Raw genomic sequence first — 7,236 nt, 5'->3', positions numbered from 1 at the left:
TTTGTTTCTGTAAAAGAAGTGAATGAAAAAAGTTACTGGCAAATTAATATTTGCGGGGAATAATGCTTGTTTTGTGAAAGGAAATTGCTTGTGTTTTTATTATTTGAGTAATAATTTTCCTTCATCATAATTAGCTCTTATTCATTACAGTGCTCTTTTTTTTTTTCCTTTTTTTGGAGAGGTTTTTGCCATAGGGCACATGTGCTCACTGGACAGAGAGAGAGAAAGTGAGAAGTCACCCCCTAGGGGGAATGGCCATGCCGCAGACCCTTTTCCTCCATTCTCCTCTCAGGATTTTGGGCATGCACGCACACACGCCCGGTGTGAGTTTTAAGCCACCAGGTCCGGGACTTGAACCTCGGTCGACTACATGGGAGTCCAGCGACATAGCCATTATGCTAACTGCTGGTCCCAGTGATGCTCTTCATCTTAGAATACAAATTAGAAGGCAGCTAGAAGGGGCAATCTACAATTTTTCACAACCAACTGTTCATCTAAGTTCTCTGTGAATATGTTGACCATCTGATGATAGAACGAACATATATAATGGAGACAGCAAACCATGAGTGCTGTTCAGACCCTTCATTTTCATTTGTGCCAGTGGCCTCAGCCACACTTCTGCTAACAATTATGTTTCTCTATAGGAACAATTTTGGCTGTCATTGCTCCTAACAGCTTTCCTTAAATGTACTCTTTGAAAAAATGTGGTTGGAAAATGATTTCTAAAACCATATATAGAGTGCCTTAACCTCAGAGCCTGATGTACTTTTTGCCTTTCTTGCAGGAGAGTAGGGACTAGGAAAGTGCAGTTACCTATGATTTCACTTTCCTGTGTAAACTCGAGGGTAAACCATGTTTTGCTTTCTAGAGTTTACTTCTGATTACAGATAATAGTTTGTACTGTGTAAGAATTTTCTACACATCCACTGACCTTTACAGGAGGCTCTGATCTCTTTGTATATTTTATTTCTATTAAATATAAGTGACTACTTTTCTGGTTTTGTACAAGCACCAGTTAATTTACTCTCCAAATCTTATCTTTGGTATTAAGCTTTCTCAATCTCAATTTACAGGGAAGTAAACTGTAGAAATGAAAACACCTGCCACCAAATCTCTTGGGTAGAAAATATAGATGGAGGTCTTTATTTGTATGTAATTTAGTTGCCCAGAGGACTGCTCACACATTTTGTTATTCTGAATTTCTTCCCTACCATTCTAACTGTGAGTTCAATGCCATTAGTATCCCCTCTTCCTGCTTAAAACGTGTGTAGCCCACAAAAGTTCATAATCATATATGAATATCATTCTTTTATTTCCCTATGTATTCACAAAATGTTTTTTCTCTTTGCCTATTTCCTTCCATACAGAAAAATGAACAAATGTAGATTTAGAAAACATAGAATTCTTCAAAAAGTCTGTGGAAAATACATATTATGAAAAACTGTGAATTTTGAATTTTTGTATTGAAATAAACTTGTGTCTAATTCTGTTTTCTGTGAACTTTTGAAATACTACACAGCATTAGACTTAAAAATATCTAAACGTATTATGATACTACCACAGTTTTTAGCCTTGAACATAATAAGCATTTTATCAGTACACAGGAATCTTCAAAATAGAAGGCAATTACACATCTCCCCTGAAACTTTTTTTTTTCTGACTAAAAGGCTTCACCTAGAAGTCTTGAAACCCCATGGAGTTACATCAGACTGCTACTAGACATGCAGTTGTCAATTTTAGTTGACATATTAATCCATCTCTCCCTTGGCTATGCTTTGGTAAGTCAACTGCATTGTCTTAATCAGAAGGCTAGTGAGTGAAATTGGATAACAACTTTGTACAAGGGTAAGAGCATGGGGAGGATCTTGGGCACACATGCACAAATATACATTTACATCTGGTTTAGCACTGAAGTAGAAATTTTTACATACATCTATGAGTTCACTGTCAAGCCATAGGTACTAAAGTCAGAAAGTAGCAATCACCAAAGATACTAACTTGATAGATTAAATGAATATCATTTTCAAAAATTTGGAAATGTAGTGAGAACTTATTTCTGAAAAGCAGACATTTCATGTGTATAGTCTTATGCATGGCATAACAACAGCAACAACAAATCTTGGCACCCTAATTCATTCAGGTGGCTATTCTAGGCTTACTCAGTAGTTCTGTGTTAACCCCAAACTCCAGCTGTTGTTCAGTATTAAATGCCATTTGGAAATCTAATTCCTAGCCAGCTTTTTATCTTCTGATTTATGTTGTATAACTGGAGGGTTAACACTTTTCAGGTCATTATTAATTCAATGCATATTTATTAATTCTAATCAAGAATTTAGTAGTGCTTTCACTGGCTCTTCCTCTAACTACCCTAAGAGATTCATTGTGTAGTTTTATTAAGTTAGTACATTCTTATCACATTCAATTTGAAGGAGTAGAACTTTCAAACTATAATTTGATGAAAATGGCTAACATGAAATTTTTTTGTATTTTTCTGATCTTCTAATATTTAAAGATATATATAAAAGAAAAACTCATTTTTTCCCTCCAAGAAGCTTTAAACTATTTTATCAAATTAAAATTATAACCATTTAAATCCCTGGTGATAACTTACGATCATAAGTGAATTTGAGGTAAATAAGAAAATGCATAATAAGAGAACTTGGGACACTAGTACAGATGGATTTACAATTATAATTGTTCCTCACAGAGATATTTTAAATTTATGTTGTAGGTATGAGATCTTAATTTTATACAAACATTTTTTATTCAGATGTCAGAAAGTAATTTAACTTATAGTAATTATTTTCAACAGGGAGACATTTAGTCATTTTACTTTTATGGGTAGCTTTTCCAGGATGACTATTTAGAATCTCCCTATGTGTCTTTAAATATGTACAAAATGGAAGAAAAAAATAGTAAGATACTAATTATGATCTATTTTTCTAATTACCATGTAACAATAGTCTTTCTCCTCTATGATTCAATCTCAAATGTAATTTTCAATCTCTAACCTTTTTGTAAGTTACTTAATAACATAACATCTGGAATTTAGGCATGGAAAGAAGAGTAAAATATTGAGCAAGTGGAATGGAATGTCTTTCCAAACAGAGTACACTAAAATGCAGATATATTGCTCAAATTCACAGAAGATTGCCCTGGATTGAATGTTATGGCCCAACAAAATTATTGATAAACTCTAGGATAACATTTAAGAAATAGGCTTAGCCTTATATCACGTGAAAGCTCTGTGTTTGCTGATACTGAAGTTGTGAATTTTAATGTGATTAGGAAAAGTTTTTTTAGCAACATAGAATGACAGATGGAAACCATCTAGTTCATTAATAGGCAGTTTTTCAGGACTCCAGGGAGGAGTTCATTAGAGCCAATTCCATGTGGATAGCAGAGTATTTCTTTTTTTTTTTTTGAGAGGTTTTTGCTATAGGGTGTCCGGCGTGAGTTTAAGTCACCGAGTCCGGAACTCAAACTGGGGTCGGCTACATGGGAGTCCAGCAACATAGCCATAATGCTAACTGCTGGTCTTTTAAAATTTTTTTTTTAAGACATAGCTACAAAATTATAAAGTGGATACCAAAGGGTATATTACCTTGTTACAAATAAACATGTATTTTTGAGGACATGATTATTTTATAGGGGGCAAATAATCTATAATTTAGATAGATTATTAAGAGAGATACAGAGTTGTCTCATATGTAATGAGAATTTAGAAAACAGTGTTATTGGTAAAATATTTGTGTCTATGTGTAGGACTATAATATTCCCTTCCTTAAAATAAGATATTAACACCAATCCAAATTACCAAGGAAAGCCAAAGATAAGCTCATATTCAACTGTGTTCCTGAAGTATTTACAAGGAATGTCGTGGACATTAACTTGGTAGCTATGTCCTATCTTGTCCACATAAAAAGTATTTTGCACTGTATTGATTTTGAAAAAAAATCTGATCTAAAATAAAATTCTAAGCTCTTTTGTTCATTCTACCATATAAGTGCAACTTTTTTTTTTTTTTTTAGAAATGACTGGCAGCTTGATTTTCAATTTCATGTATTTCAGAGGGAAATCAAATTCCTTCTTGTTGAACCATGCATTTTGCATTAACTTATGCATTTAACGTCTTAGACCATTTTCTTGCTGCTGAGTTACATATTGAGAATTTTGGTTTTGTTTGTTTTGTGGTTGTTAATACTGCCTCGATTTTTTTATTCATCTCAGCTACTGATGCCTCATGATAAGACACCACTGGCAAGATATATGAAAGTTGTGATAGCCTCAGTGCTTTTTTTTCATTTTTTAAAGAATTATTTTATTTAGCTTTATTTATTTATTTGTTAGTTTATTTATTTTAATTTGACCAAAGAGTGACGAGAGTTGGGAGGAGTGAGAAAGCAAGCTGTCAGGTCTGGGACTTGAACCACTGTGGGAGTCCAGTGCCCTTAACCACCAGGCCACCTACCAGACTCTGCCTCAGTGCTTTTTAAAACACTAATAACTATTAAAAATTCCTGGCATGAAGGAAGGGAAGACATCTAAAAACCAAACAGAAATCAATAAAATACTATTTTTCAAATAACCAAATTCTATACCCGTAAGCACTTTTTTGATGTTGTTATTTGCACATGATATGTAAAACTTAAAATAGTATTTTTCACATACCTATGCTTTATTTCCCAGGAAGGCATTGAAGTCAATGCCAGACAAGAAGGAAGGCAAGTCATGTGATTATAAAAATGAATCAGTTTTTTAATTTTTCAGGCGACTCATTAGTTGTCAAACTTGCGGATTGCCAGTCTAGCCAAAGCAAAATGACCAAGTACTAAGACTTTGCATCCTATATGCTTCTTGAAGAACATCATGGCTTCATTTGAATTGTCTTTGCATGTTTTACCCTTGGTACTCTCAGAATGTAGGTTGTCTAAGCTCTTTTCAGTTACAAACCTAATTAATAAGTCAACTCCATAAAGACAAAATCAGTGCTAAATAAGGATTTTTAATAATTACCTGCGAGCTTAATCTGAACCAGGTAATTCATAGTTTACAAAACCTGAGTTTAAATTAAATTTATAGTGGTTCACAAAGGATGGTCTGTGAGTTTTTTGGTCTTTATTACTTTAGCATAACAATTAGGTAATATTAAAAAAAACTTTGCAAGTCATTTTCATAAAGCCATCAATTAGGCTAAAAAAAAAAAACTAGCTCTTGTGATGTTACTAAAATCAAATTGTATTCTTGCTAATTTTCTTTCTTCTTATTTATTCAATGGCTATATAGTCAAACCTGAGCCTCTTTATTATGCCATTATTTATAAATGAATACTGTTACAGTAACCTTTTTGCAACATCCAACTAAAATGTCTAAGAAAAGATGTATTCTGGGACTAAATTGACAGAGATATGGTAAAGGCATTGCTGAATCAGCTGAACATACCCTTCTGTTTCGAGTAAGCATTTAGGATTCACACACAAATCTAGTTTTCTTTTCCCAAGTTACTGTCAGTTTTTTTAAGTGACATGTTAAACTGCTGCTTCTGCTCTTTCACTAAATGTTTATATAAGAATGATTGGGTAGTGTCAATTAAAATAATGTAAAAAGGGTTTACCTATGAAAGAAGCTATGGTGTTATATTAATTAGTACCTAACATTTTTAAAGTCTCATATTATCACATATGTTGAAAGAGTTGCTTCTGACAAATGATTGTGGTAGTGAAGGCTTCTGGGACTGTGTAGACTTAGGAAAGTAAATATACCGTGATCAGGAAAATGGACTTTGATTTCTGACTGTTTTGGCCTCTTTCACTTAGATAAACACTAAATAGGACTTACCTGGAATGTAGTTATACTGGTGTCCAATGTACTCCTAAAGTACATGTTTCTTCCTAAAAGTATTTTGCACTGTATTGATTTTGAAAAAAAATCTGATCTAAAATAAAATTCTAAGCTCTTTTGTTCATTCTAGCATATAAGAGCAACTTTTTTTTTTTTTTTTGAAATGACTGGCAGCTTGATTTTCAATTTCATGTATTTCAGAGGGAAATCAAATTCCTTCTTGTTGAACCATGCATTTTGCATTAACTTATGCATTTAACGTCTTAGACCATTTTCTTGCTGCTGAGTTACATATTGAGAATTTTGGTTTTGTTTGTTTTGTGGTTGTTAATACTGCCTCGATTTTTTTATTCATCTCAGCTACTGATGCCTCATGATAAGACACCACTGGCAAGATATATGAAAGTTGTGATAGCCTCAGTGCTTTTTTTTCATTTTTTAAAGAATTATTTTATTTAGCTTTATTTATTTATTTGTTAGTTTATTTATTTTAATTTGACCAAAGAGTGACGAGAGTTGGGAGGAGTGAGAAAGCAAGCTGTCAGGTCTGGGACTTGAACCACTGTGGGAGTCCAGTGCCCTTAACCACCAGGCCACCTACCAGACTCTGCCTCAGTGCTTTTTAAAACACTAATAACTATTAAAAATTCCTGGCATGAAGGAAGGGAAGACATCTAAAAACCAAACAGAAATCAATAAAATACTATTTTTCAAATAACCAAATTCTATACCCGTAAGCACTTTTTTGATGTTGTTATTTGCACATGATATGTAAAACTTAAAATAGTATTTTTCACATACCTATGCTTTATTTCCCAGGAAGGCATTGAAGTCAATGCCAGACAAGAAGGAAGGCAAGTCATGTGATTATAAAAATGAATCAGTTTTTTAATTTTTCAGGCGACTCATTAGTTGTCAAACTTGCGGATTGCCAGTCTAGCCAAAGCAAAATGACCAAGTACTAAGACTTTGCATCCTATATGCTTCTTGAAGAACATCATGGCTTCATTTGAATTGTCTTTGCATGTTTTACCCTTGGTACTCTCAGAATGTAGGTTGTCTAAGCTCTTTTCAGTTACAAACCTAATTAATAAGTCAACTCCATAAAGACAAAATCAGTGCTAAATAAGGATTTTTAATAATTACCTGCGAGCTTAATCTGAACCAGGTAATTCATAGTTTACAAAACCTGAGTTTAAATTAAATTTATAGTGGTTCACAAAGGATGGTCTGTGAGTTTTTTGGTCTTTATTACTTTAGCATAACAATTAGGTAATATTAAAAAAAACTTTGCAAGTCATTTTCATAAAGCCATCAATTAGGCTAAAAAAAAAAAACTAGCTCTTGTGATGTTACTAAAATCAAATTGTATTCTTGCTAATTTTCTTTCTTCTT

The sequence above is a fragment of the Tupaia chinensis genome, unplaced genomic scaffold (assembly GCF_000334495.1).
Source record: "Tupaia chinensis unplaced genomic scaffold, TupChi_1.0 Scaffold000164_1, whole genome shotgun sequence".
NCBI lineage: Eukaryota > Metazoa > Chordata > Mammalia > Scandentia > Tupaiidae > Tupaia > Tupaia belangeri.
This window is presented reverse-complemented; position numbering follows the sequence as displayed.